The sequence below is a fragment of the Heliangelus exortis genome, chromosome 2 (genome assembly GCF_036169615.1).
Source record: "Heliangelus exortis chromosome 2, bHelExo1.hap1, whole genome shotgun sequence".
NCBI lineage: Eukaryota > Metazoa > Chordata > Aves > Apodiformes > Trochilidae > Heliangelus > Heliangelus exortis.
In genome coordinates, this window is record NC_092423.1 from 103,940,551 (window position 1) to 103,960,654 (window position 20,104).

General features: G+C 44.2%; 1 long non-coding RNA gene across 1 annotated transcript; it reads left to right on the top strand.

Annotated features, from left to right (window-relative positions):
• Window positions 1-339: 339 nt before the first annotated feature.
• LOC139793122 (uncharacterized) lies at window positions 340-17,520 on the top strand. Its single transcript, XR_011724504.1, has 3 exons — window positions 340-487; window positions 14,777-14,891; window positions 17,091-17,520. It is a non-coding gene; the product is annotated as an uncharacterized lncRNA (long non-coding RNA).
• Window positions 17,521-20,104: the final 2,584 nt, after the last annotated feature.

The following is a 20,104-nucleotide window of genomic DNA, read 5'->3' on the forward strand; positions in this document are numbered from 1 at the left end:
TCATTTGAATTTGTTCACCTGGAAAAACTGTTTCTTCTGTCTAAGCATAGAACTGCCAGCAGAAAATAGGTGTGAATTTTTGTTCTTATTAACAGCTTTCGTGCTAAAATCACGGCAGGCAAATACAAACTCCAGATATGAAATATAAATAACAAACAATGCCCAGACTGGAAACTTTCTAGAGGTTACATTAGAACCCTGGAACAGGGCCCCTGACTCTTGTCAAAGAAGTGTTATCTTGAGATTGTCAATGCATGCTTCAGGGTAAGAGTGACTTTGTCCCCAGAGACCTAAGGGAACATAACAAGTGACATCAGTCATATTTTGCAGACTGCAGAGCCTAGCGTCACTAAATGTCAACTAAATCTCTGTACATGGCTCTCTTCAAAGAGTCATTCTTGAAGTGCTGAAAGGTGAGGGGGACCAACTAAGCCAATTAAAGAAACATTTACTGCGTAGGGGAAGGACGCAATGATCTACAGACCAGGTATATACCAATCTATTTTGTTTTCCTTTAGTTTCCATCAAGGCCACTGTGGGTGGGAATAAAAACCATCTCTAACAGAGGTTGGATCTTAGCTGACAAAAGTCAGGGGGCTTATGCTGAAGCAAGGGCCATTTCTTTTTGCCCTAGAGCTGATGTCTTTTCCACCTCAGCATTCCTTGTGGAGCCAGAGACAGCACAGCAGGCTGCCCAAACACAAAAATAAAACGTCAGAAGGCTTCTTTGGGGAAACTGAAGTTGCACGTAAAAGAGGAATTGCAACTGGAATTTACAGGAATGCTAGCAGTCATGCCATCAGATCAAGTCCTGATCCTACTAGCTTTATTGTAAATAAAGAGCAGTCCCAGGGACACTTCAGCTCCTTATTAGGCCCTTTATTCCTAAGTCTGAGCTCTTCAGAAGTAATTAAGTGGAGAGGTATTTTATGGTATTGAAATCAAACCTTTGCATTTTCTTGCTGAAACCAGAGTTTTTCCTTTCACAGAAGGTGACTCATGTAATAAGGATCCACAAAGGAGTCATGTAAATATATGTGGTATAGATAGACTGTGCCTTGTCAATGGGTCCCCTGCCAGTTACAGATGGGACCAAGCACTGCTTTGGTGTAAGCTGATAGTTTTGGACACCACAGAAGGGTGAAGACAGAGGCATTCTTGCTGGTCTAGCTGAAGCAGTTGAAGAAACAAGCCCTCAGCTGCTGCTGGGAACCCCAGAAGGGTCCAATCATGCAAATGGAAATCATGCCTGGGTAAAACCATCAGCTTGGCTCAACTCACCTTCTGCAGCATCTCAAAGTGACTTTGCTGACTTTGAGCTAAAGCTGATTTGCTCACCAGCTCCATTCTCTTGGCTCAGCTGAGGATGTGGTAACCTCCCGCTGAAAGGCAGCCACAAAGAGGAGATATTTAGTAACATCTAAAATTAGGAAGCCCCTTTCTGAAAAGATCATGGGTCTAAGCTTTAATGGAAGAATTTGCACACGACAGCCTTATCTCGGATCTGAGTTCAAGTCTGCTCTTATCTTGGGTGTTGGTTCAGTTCATTGTGGAGATAAGTCCAAGCTGTGAAGTTTGAATCTGCACCAAATTTCTCCATGGTTTGAAAATGTTTGGCACCATCAATTTGGAAAGGGCCTGCAACTGCTATTAGGTCTTTTAACCTGAAAATCAGATATAGATATAATAAAAAGAGAAGTGAACATTAGAAAGTCATAAAAAATGCATCAAGCTGAACCCCTGACATTTTCCAGAGTCTCTAATTTATAAAGAAAAAAGAAATATTAAAGCATAAATACAAACTGAAACACATCCAACTTTTCAGTCAGTGCAACACACTTATTATATAGCTGCTATAAATACATTTTGCTAATACAGGAAGTTTGGTGCAAGAACAAGAGCAAAAGCAATTAGCTATGCTTGTCGCAATTATGAGACATTTGACAAAATATTGTTGTATATTTGGAAGTATATAATTATAAGCAGGAGATCTCTATCAAGACCATGCTTTTTTAGTATAATGAGTATATCAGGAAAAGCATATTCTGTGTGTGTGTATATATATATATATATATCTGTAGTGACACCACTCCACATCTCTGAGATACAAACTTTAGATTATACAACTTCAGGTGACCCAAGACAGGAAAATGATAAGAGACAACAGAAGGTCTGAGACAGAAAGCAGAAAATACGGAGTGAGATGAAAAACAGCGTCAGCCCCATTTAGTCAGCAAATGCTGTGAAAATGAAAGATAGGTCTGACACTTGGAGTCATCATTTCAAAGAACCCTTCTTGCTTGGGCCTATGTAAAGGGGGCCCTTTGGGTCAGCAGTGTGGATATTCTTTAGGGACATTCATAGAAAATTTGGCTTCTTGTGATAAACACCTAAGAAGTTTGGCCTCCAGTCTGCAAACATTAAGGAAGGGCAAAAGAAATTATAAATGTAGAGTGTGCTCCTGAGCCTACTGAATTCCATGAAGGACTCCATCAAAATCATCTGGCTTTTGTTCAGAGTTAGAGTGATCATTACAATTACTGACAAAAACATAATACCACAACACAATGTTTTACAGGCAAACAAATGCAGAAAATCTTTTCACTGCACCACAGCCTTGATTCTTTTAGGAATATTTTGGTTATACAGTCATATTGTTTCTCTTGGTTGACAAAAAATCAGCTATTGGATGTACTCCATACTACACACTACAGTTTTTACTGCATGCAATTTACATGTACACTGATATCATCCAAATTAGGTAGGCAAGTGTTTGGCTTCATTTTAACAAATCTTAAAATGTTAAAATGAAGCTGAAACAGGAAGTATCCAGACTGGGAGTAGCCAGTCCAAAAGTGGGTAAAAACATGAACTGGAATTGTAGTGAAATAGTCAGCAAAAAGGAAATATTAGAGTTTGGAGAGGAATAAGGTAACAAACCCATCTAGCTTCCAGTACTACATGTTTCCCAGGTGGTCATAATATTTGAGTACCTCATGGGTTTTGAACTGTTTATCCTCTCAACATGCTCAGGAGGTAGGTGAATAAAGACTTACATTTTACAGGTGGCAGGCTCTGCCCAGGACATTGTGGTTAGGAGGTGGTTAAACCCTGGTCTCCAAGGCCTCCAAGCAAGGCTCTGCTCCCAGACTTGGGCTGCTCTTTGGGAACAGGTAGCACATGAGCTCTGCAGTGTGGGTCATGAAAGATTTGAAGGCTGCATCAAACTGATTCTTTTTACTTCAGGCTGAAGCCAAGGGACAGGGAGCTTTTAGGATAGGGCACAAACAAGACCAGAAGCGAAATGTTATGGAAAAAGAACTAGTGGAAAGCTTAGAAGAAACCTAACATGAGTACATAATATTTTTCTTTCAGTTTTCCCCACCTGCATTTGAAGCAAGGCTGAGTGTTTCTCTCTGCACGGAGCTTTCCCTTCACTGCACTTTCCTCTGCAGTGATTTACAGACTGCTCTCCTCTACTTCATTCTCCTTCTCGGAGAGATTGCCAGTCCTGTCAGCATTATCCTCTCTGACACTTTGCTCTGAAAATATTTCAGGATCAGACATGCTTTCTTTGCTTTCACTGCCTATATTTCTGGAAGGACCATCAACCAGACAATGTTTTGCACCCGAGTCTGATGCCAGTGCCAGAACAGGGATGAGTTAGCAGCCACTTAGTCTGCAGAGTCCAGTACCAGCCTTGTTCTACAAACAGTAGCAAACCTGAAAATCCAGGGAAACAGGAAGCCTCTTGAAGTGCAAACCTTTCCCTTTATTCAGACCTTCTGGCTGTAGTTGCTGATGGAAAGGAATTTGCAGTGGGAATTGCAGATCAGCCTAAATCTCCAACTAAATATAGGCTTTCAGTGGTGGGGGAAGGAGGGGAAATATAATGGGGAGGGGGGAGACCGCGAACTACTCTTTTGACAGACAAAACCTATATTGAGAGTAGGTAGGAATCATTAATTAATGATGAGCTTTCAATAGCAGCTTCTTTGTGTTTAAATTCTAAGTAGAGCAAAGTTGAAACAACAGAAATTCTGTGTTGAGAAGTCATGTTACGAAGCTGTGCATGTTACAAAAAGAGAACACATGTAAGCACCAAATATTACTCACTGAGCAAAAATAAAATTACTGAGTCATGATCTTAAACAACTCTATAAAGAGAAGTTGCAGAACGCCTAGGAGGACTTAACTAATTCAATTAGTAGTCATTATGTCCCAGTCAATGTAGTCTTCCTCTAACAGGCTTGGGAAACTAATGGGATGCCAATGGGGCTTTGCAGAGGAAGAGCATGTAATATAAGGGCTAATTATGTCACATACTCCCCCAGAACACAAAACATCTCAGCAATATGTCTTCAGCTCTCTCATGCCTTACCAACAAACTTTCTTTGTGAGAAGATGTAGCCCAAATCATGGACTTTCTGTAGATCTCAGTCAGAAACAGGCTCCAGGAAAGACTGAAGGAGTTGGGAGTTTCATCTTAGCTTATGTGAAAAGAATCAGGAGCATAAACACAGTTTTCATTAAAAAAAAAACAACAAAACAACAAACCAAACATAGCAGAGTACCACCTAAAATTATTTTGCAAAATTATGATTTATGGCTCCTGTCCATCTGGACAGGGCCCAGCTCTATCTTGTCCTCTGCATGATTTGGAGGTACTTCCACTGTCAGTGAAGTGTTTGGAGAGTGTTCTGAGAGTGGCAAAGCTCCTAGTCAAGCCTGAACCTGGAACAGCACAGTTTCATGTTCAAAAGACCCCCAGACACACAGGTTTTCCCTGTCCCTCTTAGAGCATCTTCATAAACTTTGTCCCCTCTGGTGGGAACCTTACTGCCCCTCCAAAACCCAAATATTCTTTTGGATTGTTGCAGATTAATTCTGAGAGATGTTTTAGGGGAGCTACTGGGAAGAGCTCCAACGTCCAAAGGGTTTTTGAAGGCAGACCAAGTCTGTGCCTTGACATGTAAATGAGTGCTAAAAGATGCTTTCATGTCTACCACTTCTATCCCCATTTAGGATAAGGTAGGATCCAAGGCTCTACATGGGACGTAGGGGACTTGGAAGGGGAATTTTAAAGGTTTGAGCTAGTAAAGGTGGGTTGAACTTGGAGCCAGCCCAAATACTGCATTGCTTCAGAGTTCCAGATTGTATTCTACATGTCACCTGAATGTAAACCCTAAAAGCAGTAAGATTTACAGTGCGAATTGCACTCGAATTGAGACTGACAAAATTTCAAGTCTCAGAAACTACAGGTCTGAAGTTCTCCCTTATGCAAGTAATTTTGTTCTCATTATGATGCTCAGTATCTACTACTGCAGACTGGGTAATGTGAGGATCAGCTTGACACAGTGGTATGAAATATGGCAAAGGTGACAAAGTTATCTCTGCTCTTGTTTATTGCCTGAATGCAGTTCCAGTGTTTATAAGACAAAGAACAATATTCCAATAGCAGAAAAAAAAAAAAAAGACATCTAATTCAGTAGTGCATATGAATAATACTTGAAAAGACAAATAGTGTTTGGTTTAGTTAATATATTGCTCATTAGTGAACCACAATACAGACATTTTTTAAAAGACTGCAATCACCATGACAACCTGATAACATTTAGTCACATCATTTCCGAATATGATTATCCTCCTGAAAAACTTTTCTTTTTCATGAAAGCAGAGGGCAGATTTCAAGTCTGTGGTCTGTTCTTAAGATAACCTGTTTGTTCCCTCTTTGAAAAGCACTGAAATACAGTGGGAAAGTGCAAGGCGAAGTGAAAGCAAGATAAAAGCAGAAGAAGTGGACATGTATTAAAACTGTAATCCCAAATTCAAGGAAAATATTCATAGAATCATAAAATAGAATCATAGAATTGGCTGGGTTGGAAGGGACCTCAGAGATCATCAAGTCCAACCCTTGATCCACTACCGCTGCAGTTACCAGACCATGGCACTGAGTGCCACATCCAGTCTCTTTTTAAATATCTCCAGGGATGGAGAATCCACCACTTCCCGGGGCAGCCCATTCCAATGCTTGATCACCCTGTCGGCGAAGAAATACTTTCTAATGTCCAACCTAAACCTCCCCTGGCACAACTTGAGACCGTGCCCTCTTGTCTTGCTGAGAGTTGCCTGGGAAAAGAGCCCAACCCCCCCCCTGCCTCCAACCTCCTTTCAGGGAGTTGTTGAGAATGATGAGGTCTCCCCTGAGCCTCCTCTTCTCCAGGCTGAACAGCCCCAGCTCCCTCAGCCTCTCCTCATAGGATCTGTGCTCGAGTCCCTTCACCAGCCCAGTTGCCCTCCTTTGGACCTGCTCCAGGACCTCGATATCCTTCCTGAACTGAGGGGCCCAGAACTGGTCACAGGACTCAAGCTGTGGCCTCACCAGGGCTGAGTACGGGGGCAGAATCACTTCCTTGGGCCTGCTGGCCACGCTGTTCCTGATACAGGCCAGGATGCCATTGGCCTTCTTGGCTGCCTGGGCACACTGCTGGCTCATGTTCAGCTTCCTGTCAATTTTGCTGTCCTACACTGCAAAACCCATGCAGAGGGGGTGATTTGCACATATAATTTATATTTCAGGGTTTGCTTCTAGTAGGAGCTTCATCATGGTCTTGTGGTTGAGGTGGGGACAGGGGTTCAGCACTAATCAGCAATCTTTGCAGGACCAAAGGGAGATGGAGATCAAGAACTTTGGGAGCACTCATCTTTGCAATTCTTCAGTTGCCCATCAGAAACAGCTGCCAGTGAGAACCTGCAGGACACTTCTGGGGTAGCCCTTAGCCAAAGCCCTCTTGTCTCCATACTGACTTGTCCCTGGAACTCTGAATGGCTTGGAATGCCTTGGGGCACTGGGCAGCAGATCATGCCACAGGGGTGCAAGACATGTCACTGTACTCAAGAGAGTAGGGAGGATGCCTACCTTTTCTCCCATGTGCTGTGGCTAGACCAAGGGATGGTCACACTGGTGTACAAGGCACAGTGGCTGCAGTCCTAACACAACAAAGGCAGGTCAGCCCCCAGAAATTCCCTCCTGGGATGAAGGGAGGTCATGTTTCCCCATTTTCCTGAGAACATTACCTACTTCATTTTCTGCAGCAAGCTACTATAAGAGTACAGTAGCTTATGTCCTCTTGCAGCTAACATAGCTAAGTGACACGGTTTGATAAATAGGTTGAATTTATCAGTAACCTTTGCTGTCTTACACTGATTTACTATCATCATCTCAGGCACTGCCAAATTATTATTTTATTGGGAAGGAAAATAGAGGTACCACAAAGTGACACTTATTCCTAAGAAGAATTTGGCAGGCAGCCGTGATAAGAAGGACTCAGTGGCCTGAGTCTGATCCTCCCAGAGGGACTGCTGCAGTGTGAGGATTCCCTTACTAGGATACAGCAGGAGTGGAGCCTGCAGCCCCCCTTGGCTGGCGTCCGTGGCATCTTGCTAGGTTAATGTGTTTTGGGTGAAGAGTTTGCAGACTCCAAATGGATGCAAACTTGTAATTGCCTGCTTAATTAATTGTGATCTCCTGACAGAAACTGTTGCAATTAGATGGTTAAGCATTGGTGCTTCTGGTCCAGGAAAGATGACTTTTGGAAAACACACTAGTCAGGAACTGCAGAAAGCCAAGGAGAGAGAATGTAGAGACTGTTGGAAGCTGTTTGGTCTAAGAATCCAAATTAATTGAATTCATATCAAGGAGGGAAATAATGCACTTTTATTGTCCAAGTGAATAGTCATAAGGAATGCAAACCCATGATTTGAATTCAGAATGCTTTGGATTTTGGATTTGGCTTGATTTATGAAGACATGGGGCCATCTGTCTTGGTTATATTTGGCACTGATGCTTCGCACCGTTATTTCTGACTTCTCGGCTGCACAGGGCAAAAAAGTCACCCCCAGACCTGGTTTTCATGGAAACCTGGAATGCCATTTCCCCCTGAAAGTGGTTGGTACTGGTGGAAGTCTGAGCAAACTGCTACCCTGCTTCACACCCGGTTTTATATGATAATGAGTGGAGTGGGGAGACTTCATAAGGACTCTCAGTAGTAGCAGTGATGTGCAAGACCTCCCCCATTATTATCCTGACTGCAACACAACACAGTCAAGAGTTTGAACATAGAAAGGAAAACGGGGGAACAGTCTGAAGCAAGACAGTGTTGCCAGGGCTCATGTTGAGAGGGCATCTGGGGAGCCAAACCTGAAGAGCACAGACATCCAACATCCTCAGCGGGTGCTCTGCAGTGCTGCAGGTGGCTTGGGGGTACAGGCATTTGCTGATCATTGTTGACACAGAAAAGCACACCATGCCTCCAAGCCATTTAACAGACTGCCAGGACACCAGCTTCCTGTGGTAGAAATAAAACAACCCCCAAACACTCCTTTTAACTGCTGTCTCTGTGTTGTGGAGAAAGTATGGCTGTGCTTACATGGATGCTGTCCAAACACGTGAGCACTTGTGGCAAGGAACTGGGGCATGGTTTGTCTCTGCAGATCCCTTGCCTTGGCATTGTATGGGTAGATACCACGACAGGCTGTGGACATCCAGGTGTTAGGGGCTTTAGTGTGCCTGCAGTTGTTCTCAGTGGGATCATGCTGCAACATGAGCATAATTTAACCAAAACACTTTTGGCATTTATCAGAGAAGGTGGCAGAGGGCAAGCAGCAAACAACATGGTGCTTCTATGTGGGCTTCCCTCACAGGCTCTGGCAGGCTGCTGAAGTGAGTTTCTTCCCCATCCCTGCACAAGGATGGTATTTGGGAGTGTGCAATCTAAGGCAAAGCACCTCCGTGCCAGGCACCAGCCTCTGAATTCTCAAATAGATGCTGAGCTCCACTTGGCCCTCTGCACAGTGGGAGTGGGAAAAAGGGTCAGGGTTTCTTATCTCTTATTTCATAATTTCATTGCAATATTGTGGCTGATTAAGTACTTGAGAATGACTTTTCATGCAATTTTGGTTTTGCAAGCTCCTTAGGGACAGGTCCTTGTAGCCTGTGTTGCTCCATTTCAGAAGGAATAAAGGGGGTTATGTTAAACTGCCCTTCAGGAATTGTATTTATGAAAACCCCATACAATTATTCAAAACTCCCTTCCATATGCTTTTAATGCCACCATGCTAACCTTCTTCTGTTTTTTAAAGATAAAAATCTTCGCTCCTGAGCTAAGGACGAAGATCCAGCCCAGAACTGCACACTTCATAGGAATTATAAACTCCTCAAGACAAGTGGCTCTAGCGGAAACAAAAACAACTCTGTAATGGTAGCAGGTGCAAAATGAAGCAGTACATTAAAAATAGCCTGGCTGCATTCTCCAGTGGCATGAGTTCTACGTACATATCACTCCAAAATAATCCATTTATCCTTTCTCCCCATGGTTACAAGGAGCCAGTGCTGTGCTCTGTATCCTGGGGCAGGGCTGTGAGAATGGAAGCAAAACCGCAGCCCGCCAGCCAGGCGCTCCCCTCTGCCTTCCTTTTAACATCAACATTTTTCCCTGGCTTCTCCCTCCTGCAGGTGGGGGAAGGACTTCCAAGAAGACCAAAATGTGTCTCTTCAGCCTCTGATAAGGGTTGACTTTATTTCTCAGGGCACAAGGTTAGTTTGCATTTTGCTAAGGATGAATTTGGTGCTGGCACTGCTTCTGTTGGAGGATTTAGTGACCATGAGCCACTCTGAAGTTCTGAGAGCTGAGCTGCTTCCTAGGAAAAAAGCATAATTCCCCTCTAAATTGCCAAGATTTAGCAGCACGACCAAACTTTCACAGCCTCCACCCAGTGTTTCTGCAACTTCTTCTGCCATTTCTTCTCCAGGCCCAAACTCTCACTTCATCTCTGGCTTTATTTCTTTTGTTTAGGACTGCTTTTTAGTGTGATCTGGTGACATCACAGAATAATTTTTTTTCAACATTCCTCTCCCTGTTTGTGTTTGCTAGTCAGCTACTCGTGACAGCTGATTCAAAAGTGATGATGGACATAAATGCTGCCACGGTGCTAAAGTCATGGAGCACAGTCTCGGAGCCTCTGGATCCATCCTATGGGCAGACTCATCCAAGTGAGGTTTTCATTTGCCTCTTCTTTGCTGAGGGTTCCTCTGTGTCTTCTTTGACTGCAGGGGTATTAATTTTTCTAATGAGGGGAAACATCTGAATCAGAAATTTTCAGACAAAATGAAAACTTGCAAATAGTTCATTCTCATGCTTTTTGTTAGGCTGTGGAAAGACCTAACAGACATCATTTTAATACTGTTAATAAAGGTAGCCTTTGGAAATTGAGTTGTCAGTCAGATAAATTTATTCCTTCTCCCCTGGGTCAGTTCTCATCCCAGTGTGTTGATCTCAGCAGACAAGTGTGTTACACCAAAAAGAAGACCTAGAACAGACCAACTGACCCAAATCCTAGTCATTTTGGTGGGGGCAGGGTTCCTCTGTAGACTTCAGCCTTTTAGCAAACCAGCTTGTGTCTCTGCTGCTGACTTTACCACAGACAAGGTCTGTCAAGCCGTGGATTCAGAGGACGTCAATGAAGTTCATCTGCTGACGGCTGAACATTTTTAAATCAAGATGAATGTTTCACAGAGCATTTCCCAGCAGCTTTTCAGCTGCAGTTGCTGAGCTCAGAGATATGAGGCCCTTGTTGCAGTTGGTTTATACCAGCCACCATAAATCAACTCTTTGAGCCTAAACCAGCTTGTCACATCTTAGTGCTGTCCTGTATGCAGGTCTGAGTGACTTGCTGTCCCAAGGACTTTTCCATGGAAATGAAGGTGGTCTTGGTGCTTAGGGGACTGACTCCTGCCTCTGTCCTTGCCCTAGGGGTACATGTGGCAAAGCTCAGCTCTTGCAGCCCCAGGGAGCTGCCTCTCTCTCCCAGGGATCAGCTGTCCCAGGCTGGATAATGGCCAGGTCAGCATGAGCAAGTCACTTGTGGAGCTGCATGAGGGGACACTTTCACATGCTGTGGTTTACCCACAAGCAACAAACATAGCTAAATTGCCTGAAATAATAACAGCTTTTCAAAGCACGAGATGTTTGGAGGAGCAAATTTGACTCCGTGACTGAACACTGAGTTTTTATCCTTTTTTTTTTTTTTTAGGTTAGAAGATAAGATGGTGAGGGGAGTATTTATTTATTTATTTATTTATTAATATCACATACTAATTCTCAGCCTTCTAGGAGGCTACATGCCAAGCCTCATGGGAAGCCCAGTTTGACTCCCCATTAAGTGGTTCCTGTGTGGGGCTGCACTCTGAGAGCTGGACTTTGGTTGTTGAGCTCAATATTTATGATACTCTACAGTGGTGAAGAGAAACTACTTTGCCTGCCCACCCACTCAGGTCACCTGGCCTGACCACTAACACATGCACCTCAGGTGCTCAGGACTCCACTGAGTCCAAATCAAGAGTTCAATTTGTAGCTCCAGTCTTGATCATCAGCATTTGCATCCTTCTGGAGACACCAGCAAAGCAACCAGAGGTACTGGCCAGCACTTGGTTAGCCAGTCTTTACTGGCAGACAGTTAATATAACGGAGCCCTTCCCTGTGGCTGAAGATTTCTGTAAGCTTGGAAGCCTTATTCGTATTCCAAATCCATGCTTTGTTTATATTTTCTTTGTCCTGAACAAAAATTGGCCCCATTGTGTGGGAGCAACACTGGAAAAGAAAAACAAGAAACATCCACTGAGAGAAAATGGATATTGTGGGAGCTGAGGAAATGCACATACTTTGCTGATTCCATTTTCTGATGATGTCAGAGTCAAAGAATATGGCTTAAAAAAACCCTACAAAAACCCAACCTCGGCAACTTGGAATCAAAAGCTCTGTTCATCACAGTCTCTTGTTAAAAGAAGAAATGTAAACAATCTCCCTTGCCACTCCCCCCCCCCTGCCCCCAAACTCCAAGAAATTAAATCTGGCTCCATTTGGATGGACCCTTGGATGGAATCAGGGGTATGTCTCCAGGGAGGGAGGCGTTAATGTACCGGGGGAGGCATGGGAAGGGGGCGGGGGGGACAGGAAAATTTGATTGTGCTATGTGAAATGCAGAGATTCAAGCTGCTGCTTTTCATGGAGGCTGAAGAAGGGCGGCCTGACACTTTACAGATTGGGTGTAATACACAGGAAATTTGTCCTTTCTGCCAGAGCAGTCTAGGGATAGGGCTACCCCTGCCCCCCCCCCCCCCCCCCCCCAGCCACTTTGCCTGGCTGGTAAAAGCTCAAGAGAAAAGGGTTAAATAAATGTTTGTGATATGATAAGGTGCTTGTTTATTCAAGGGATGACAGATTATTGGCTCCCAAGGCAGGGTTGAAAAATAGTACAAAGGAGCTGGCGTTCCCTTCACTGATGTGATTTCCTCCTAAGGTTTTGCTCTTTGGTAGGAACAATATGCGCTGGGAATTAAGAGGGATGACTTTATTTCAGACTGGAACAGACAGACTACGAGCTGCTTTCTGGAGTCACTGACTGTTTTTGTTTTTGTGGGCTGGCTTATTTTTTTTAGGTTTTTTTTTCTTTTTTTTTTTCTCTTTCCTGCTCAACTTCTCTCTAACTCTTTGAAAATGGGGTTATCTCCCATCCAAGAGGAACACCCAGCATGGCAGGCTGACTAGAACACTTCAGATTAGGGGTTTGACCCTTTTACTTTGTACATAATTTTATATTTTATCACCATGTCTCTAAGGCTAGCTCCTGCTTCACCGCCCTTGGATAAGGGCTCAGGTCCCAGCCTAGCACTGCACATAGGTCAACAAAAGCCAGGCCTTACAGCAGAGCTGACAGCTGCCAGAGGGCTACATGCACTTCTTGTAGGCTGAATTGGCTGCTTGCAAAACCACTGGTAAAATCCCAAGCAGCTTGCTTTGATTTGAAGGTAGGAGACAGGCACTGAGCTGCAGGGAAGCCACTGGGACTGTACCCCTGGGAGGGATGCTGCCCTGGGACCATGGGGACAGGGTACAGTGCCACTCACCCAGAGAGCCCTGAGCCCTGAGTATCTGAGTATCTGAGTATCTGAGCTTTGAGCTGATCCTGTCCACAGCTTGTAGGTAAAGACAAAAGGTGCCCCTACACACCAGTTTCAGATATCCTAAAATTGTCTTCCATTGCCCTCTCAGTGCACGTTGGGCTGAGGTCCTCCCTCTGCCCTGAAATAGGTGATGCTGAGGGGCTGGGGAGGACCTCATGGGGAAGGGCACTGCCTAGTGGTGGGGTTCTATAATTATGCAGCTATTTGGGACTGGCAATGATGGCAGCAAAGCCCAGACCTGCTGTGAGAACATCTGCACACCGTAGGGAGGAGAGGATTTGGGTGACAGTGAGTGTTTCCCACCGCTTATATCACCCTGAAAATGAGTTGCCAGCTGAATGCCTTCAGCTCCAGGATTACACCCCAGCAGTGCCATCAGCCAGGGGAGCTCCCCACGTTGAACTTCACATAATCAGCACAAATACACAGTGTCTGGTCACAATACAGGGAAAGACAGGGGGAGGATTTCTCACTAGCAGAAGACAGGCATGACAGCTTGGCAGCAGGGATGGTGATGGAGATGTGGCTCTGTCGGCATCAGCACCCAGGCTGTCACCCAGAGGTGCAGCCATGATGTTCAAGCTGGTGGAGGCAGAGTGCTTCATATGCCACAGAGGGAGCATGCTAGTAGCTGCTCATTGGGAAAACCAGGCAGTGGTTCCCATGATCCTGGTGTAAATGACAGTTAAGCCACACATTTGTTTTCAATGCTTGGATCTGGCACTGGATTCCTTTTTGAATGAAAACTATGCCAAACATCTTTTATAATTTTTTTTCCTCAAGCAAATATGTGAGCAATCCAGCAGAGGAGTGCCAGAAACATTTTCTTTCCTTCCTAAGAAGTGGGGTAAAGAAAAACAAAACAAAACAAACAACCACCACACACATGCATACAACATATTTTATTTAAAGGCTTAAAAGAGGCCAAGTGTCTTTAAACAGTGGTAGGACTGGGCTGTTGAACTCTGCTCCACTGTGTGTGTGCATTTGCAAGGGAAGGGAGAATAAATGCATGTGTCTGTGCAGTATGCATGGAAAGACTTTCACACTATCTAGTTCTTTCAGGTACTGCACTGCCTTAAAAATAAATACACATGCATAAAAAGAAAAAAAAAAGGAAAGAGGAGAGGAGAGGAGAGGAGAGGAGAGGAGAGGAGAGGAGAGGAGAGGAGAGGAGAGGAGAGAAGAGAAGAGAAGAGAAGAGAAGAGAAGAGAAGAGAAGAGAAGAGAAGAGAAGAGAAGAGAAGAGAAGAGAAGAGAAGAGAAGAGAAGAGAAGAGAAGAGAAGAGAAGAGAATCTGAATCAAAGCTTAAAACCAGAACTTGGCTCTTGGAAGGAAAACTCTGACTCATTGCATGGGTAAACCCGGGACTAAGCTATGGGACCTAGAAGATTCTCATGTCCCTCAGTGCTGCAGCAACAGGGGCCCTGCCTCTAGAATCCTGGATCCATGCATATTCATAGAAAACAAAGATCAAGCAGAAGCAGGGTGCAGGGTGTGCTAGAAGGTAGATTAGTGTTCAAAGGCTGAGTCAAAGGAGAGAGGAGATAAGGTGAAAGGTGTCATACCAAAGACAGCTATTAAATGTAGTAGTCATCTGCTGAGACACAATCAAACAGAGCCTTTCTACATTGTTGGATGTGAATAACTCAGGGACATGTAGAGGGGGGGTTTGGGGGATGGATGGGTGAAGGTCTATCTGAATGCTTGAACAGTGTTCTAGGCACACAAAGTTCCTTTCTCCTCTACTCTAGGTGGTTCTGCTAGACCTGCTCTGGTACCTGATCCCTTTGGAAAGCACTTGCTGCTCCCTGGTCCCTTATGTACGGAATGGGGACCCCTGCTTAGACCAAAACCACAGAAAAAGGGGTCTGTAATCTTTGTCTCCCCTACAGCTTCTCTCGGCAGCTTCTGCTAATTTTACTTTCCTGTTCCTAAAAGCATTCCATCACGAATGCTTAAATAATTTGTTCTGCCTTAAATCTCCTTTGAGATTTAACCCTATTAAGATATTCCTTCTTAATTAACATTCAGCTAACATCTTAAGAAAAACACCTCGCCAGGCTCCTGTTACAATATTGAATTAGCCTCTGGATCTTTCTTCTTTGTGCATCTTTGCTAGCTTTTATGGTCCAGTTACATCCATCTGAATGGTATTTTAACACACTTTCAGCCTCTCACTGTCCTGTCTCCATGCCTTTTACTGCACTGCTGCAACATTTATTGGGTCCGGGTCTAAACCCATATCCTGTGCTTGCTCCCACACCAATAAAAAGACATCAACATAATTTTAGCTATACAGGAGTTGTGCAGCTATTAATAAAATTCCTTTGGGATGCCACTTGCCCCCCAGCACCCAATGCAGCATGATGTTTTCATGGGTGGCTGTGTAGCCTGCTGTGGGTCACCTCCTTAGGAAGGAATGGTGTCTGCATATGCCAGAGAGCTGTGGCCATTTAGAATAGGTGTTTCTATGCTCTTTTTGAGAGATATCCCTGGTGCTCTAAACCTGAGTGGAGGTAATGCTTCCCCAGCTGGAATTCAGAGCTGTCCCAGTCAGTGGAGTGAAGTCAGTTCACACCAGGGGCTGAGCTGGTTTGAACAAACATTGTAAAATATCCAGCTCTGCAATGTGTCAGTAATCTCTGCCAATAGAAATATTCTTACACATGTCCTTCAGCTGCTATGTATGTTTATACACACACACACACAAAAAAAGGGGGAGAGTGGGGGGGGGAGGGGGCGTTTTATGACATGCACATACTTCTGTCCCTACCTGTATGAACAAACCATCCCAATCCAAAAACCAACAGCTCAGGATGTGACTAATTTCTCCTATGCAGGGAGAAAAACAGTCTATCAATTGGACTGCATATTTTTAGTTACAGCTTTTGTTTTCAGGATGCTCTTTCAATTTGTGGGTCAGGTTAAGTCAAATATTTCCATGCAGTGTTTCACAGAGCAGGAGAACAGACACCCTTGTGGTTGCTGAACTATTTCTCTTCTTGGACGTGATGTTGGTCCTCAACCAAGCCTGGGTAACAGGTTAAGAGAAAGTCAAGGGAAGGTCTTGTAGGATGCAGTATATCTTCTCTAAGAGACTTTGTGGAACCAGAAGGGGAGAAGGTTGTGCCCTGAGGCTGTGTCTTTGCATTGGCCTCATCATGCCTTGGGGGAATCATTGGCTGGGGCCAACATTAGCCTCCTTACCCAGGCTGTTGCCAGCCAGCATTTGGATGGTATCTGAAACAAAAGGCTTGCTTTCCTGGTTTGCACAGGTCACACAAAATGAGAGACTATAAACCCAGGCATGTCCAGGGTTGCCCGGTAGTTACGTGACATGGGACTGGGAATTAAGGGAGCTCCTGACCCAGTCCACTGCCACCTCCATCATCTCCATCCCTCATCCCAACAAGCCAATTCTAACATCCCCAACCACACTTTCATCATCATCCTGCACCAAAACTGTGCCACTGAGTGTGATGTGTTTCCTCTCCCCCCCTGCCCACTGTGGTACACAGCCAGAATTTTCTCTCTTTGCTGTGATCACTGTGATGGCTGACAGCCCTTCCTCTTTTGCCCCACCTTGAGGAATCATATGCCAAAAGCAATGATAATTTGGTGGCTGATGGCAGTTCTGCAATGACAGGGGTCACAACCAGTGAGCCTTTGACCACTGCCTATTGAAGACCAGGCAAAGGCTGCTGTTGACCGCATCCCCGTCACCGCCAGTCATACAGCTTCCTGGCACTGCCTCTGGGATGCAGCACAACCTCCACTTCCCCAGCGCAGCTCCAGCCAGCCAGAGGTGTCATTTTGCCCAGTTCAGGGGTAATTCCTTCAGCTGCAGGGAAGCAATCGATCACGTATGCAGCCAGCCTCTTGCTCAGTGGCACTAGGCTGGCTGGAAGCCCCCCCACCCCCCTCCCTGCTGGATACAAGCCACGTTGCAGGAGAACTAATGATGTTTTAGCAGCCCCAACTTCTGGAATTTCCTGGCTTTTCTTAATCTTAACATCTCATTAGCGTTTATTTGCAGATGCATATCCTTGTTCTCTTCTCACACAGGCTGCTGTAAATCACCACTGCCTCTGCTGCAGTCAATGCAGTGGCCCTGGAAAGGGAAGGCCAGTTCCCAGAGGCCAGGGGACTGCTGCCAGCCCCTGCCAGAAACACTGTCCTCATCACTGTGGCCTGAACCTCCCAAGCTAATTGCATCATCTCCAGAGGCCAAAGCCAAGCCCAGCTCCTCATCCAAACTTTTGCCTCAACACCTTCACCAAACCAAACCCACAGACCTTTGGGGACTTGCTCATTTCTGGTTCTTAACCTGGAAGAAGGGATATCACATCACCGTCTTTTGGAGCAATGGATCCAGCCAGCTTCTTGATAAATGGAAGAGATTTTTGGCAAACATGTTTTCGGCAGGCAAATGTTGTATCTAAATGCACAAAGTGATTTTTAGTATCATAGAATCATAGAACAGTTTGGGTTGGAGGGGACCATAAAGACCACCTAGTTCCAACCCCCCCTGTCATGGTCAGGGACACCTCCCTCTAAACCAGGTTGCTCAAAGCCCCATTCAGCCTGGTCTTGAACACTTCCAGTGAGGGAGCATCTCCTCTGGGCAACCTCTTCCAGTGTCTCACCACCTTCACAGTGAAGAATTTCTCCTTAATATCTAATCTATATCTACCCTCTCTCAGTAGTCATGTGCACTAGAAAGGCATTTAACTTTATTTTTAGTTAAGTATGGGATATTGATGTTAGTGTTGTTATTCACAGCTTGAAGACCAAGTGGCAAAATGGTTAAATTGTAAACAGGGCTGGAGATTCAAGATGAAACAGGGAGCATCTGTCTTCTTTGTTCATGGTGATCACTTACAGTCAATATTTTTGCTATGGTGATAAAGCTTCATTTTAAATAGAGATTTGTAATTGGTGAATTTGTCTCCAGTTACTATAGTACAATGTTGTCCATGTGAAGCATACAACATCAATTGTCAGATCAAATTATTATCCAAGTGATGGGAAAACCTCTTCTGTTGGAAAAAAGTTACTGCTCTTATGGGATTTCATCTCCTCTTCATCAGGAGGCCCAAATACCTAACAGTGGAGCTGAGAGGCAGAGGCAGAAGAGAAGTCACATGGCTGCATGACATGTTTGTCACTAAGTTCTGTGTCCTGCCAGGCTGGGCAGAGGATTATTTGCCTATTGTCCTCCTTGGAGAACATTCCTCAGATAAAACTGGGTTCGTAACTCATCAAAGTACACTAAATTACAGGAAAGCTGTAAAAAAAGAAACCTATAAACTGTATGCAGATACAAGATACACCAGAAGACGTAACCATAAATCAATATACACCTCATAAGAAATCTTGCTATACTTGATGTGTACAAAATATGAACCAAATAATTACATATCAGTGTATATTTCTACAGGCTGTTTTGGTTTGGTTGGGTTTTTTTGTTTTTTTTTTTTCCTCTCAGCCTGAGATGAAAGCTAGCATTACAGATTTATTCTAGTAGAAATGCTGATGTTTGTGTGAAGCGAACTCTTTCCTTGTTTATGTAACCCCGGGTTTCAGCTACTTTATCAAATAACTACCTCTTCGTACTTGCTGGCTGGCAGAAAACCTTAGCTTTCTTCCCCAGCTCCAGTTACGGTCAGGATGCTACAACAAGCATGTGGTTCAGAAGACTTTAAAGAAGCTAAAATGCCCTGAGAGGGTTCCTGTATCTAAAGGTGGCAAATTTTGTGGGTTGGTTGGTCCATGGGATAAATCTGCAAAGGAGGAAAAGGGAAGGTAGTGGGTATTGACCCTCATTTGTACAATGCTTTCTCTCTGAAAAGGCAATGCCCTTAATTTTTGGTTAGCCCTGAAGTGGTCAGGCAGTTAGAGTAGATAAGGGTTGTAGGTCCCTTCCAAATGAAATATTCTGTTCTATTCAGCTCCTTATCTCTGCCTTGTGGTGTAGCCTGACATGACCTCCTAAAATGGGGAGAAGGGTTTTTGCTTTCATACCTTTGCACTGGCTGAGGAGGATACTTTGCTTTTTCATTGTCATCCCATCACTGAGGCACCAAGAAGGAGGACCTGTGAGCCCAAATAAAACACCTGCTTTGCTGAAGGTGATCTGAAACCATGTCCATCCTTCCAAGCTTCCTTCCTACGCAGGTTGTCCTGCCACACTGTTCACAGCCTTTCTGGATTCAGCCCTATGTGGACCCATAATTAATTACAATTAATGGTGTTGTTGTGAGGGCAATGAGCCCAACCAACAGATGTTCCGAGGGCAGTGGGCATTTCTGGGCCATGCTGCCCACCTAGCTAGTACACATGTCCTTTCTATTCAGGTTACAAGGGAAAGTCTTACAGAATTAGGATCTAATTTTTCCATGCAATTCCTGCAGAACCCTGCAGCATATATCAAACAAGGAATTAGCAAGCACTATCAGGGCTATCTTATACCATTTAATCAACATCTCTGCAGAACCACCTTTAATGTATATACATACCTAACTGCTACCTTTCTTACTGCTCCACTTCATAAAAAGTACTTCTTCCAGTCTCTGGTTAACATTATTTTCCCAGTTTCTTTTCCCCCTCTAAAACATGAGGTTGCCTTTATAATGGATTGCCTACTAAAGAAAATACGAAATATTTTTTCCACACCTTGCCAAAAGCTGTCCAAAATGAAACAGTGGCAGGGTCATGTACATCCAGATATGTCATGGCTGTGAGGGTAGAGGGGGAGAGAAGCCTGTCTGTAAGTGGGGGGTATGATTCATTTGGATAACAATAGATTCCACTGCCATTTTCTACCAAATGTTTTTAGTTTGCCTCAAATAAGTAATTGTCTAACTTGTATAAAGCCTTCCATCTCTTCTTGAATTATTGTTGGATATTTGGCAAAAATAGTTTTTTGTTTTTATAAGGGGGGGGGGGCAAAACAAAAAAGCTGATTGTGGTCACTTCCAAATAACACTTAACTCCTTGACACAAGGTCAGCAAGAGGGTTTGTGCATGTGTGTGTGTGTGTGTTTTCTTTCTAATCTGTGAACTGTTCCCTGAGAGAC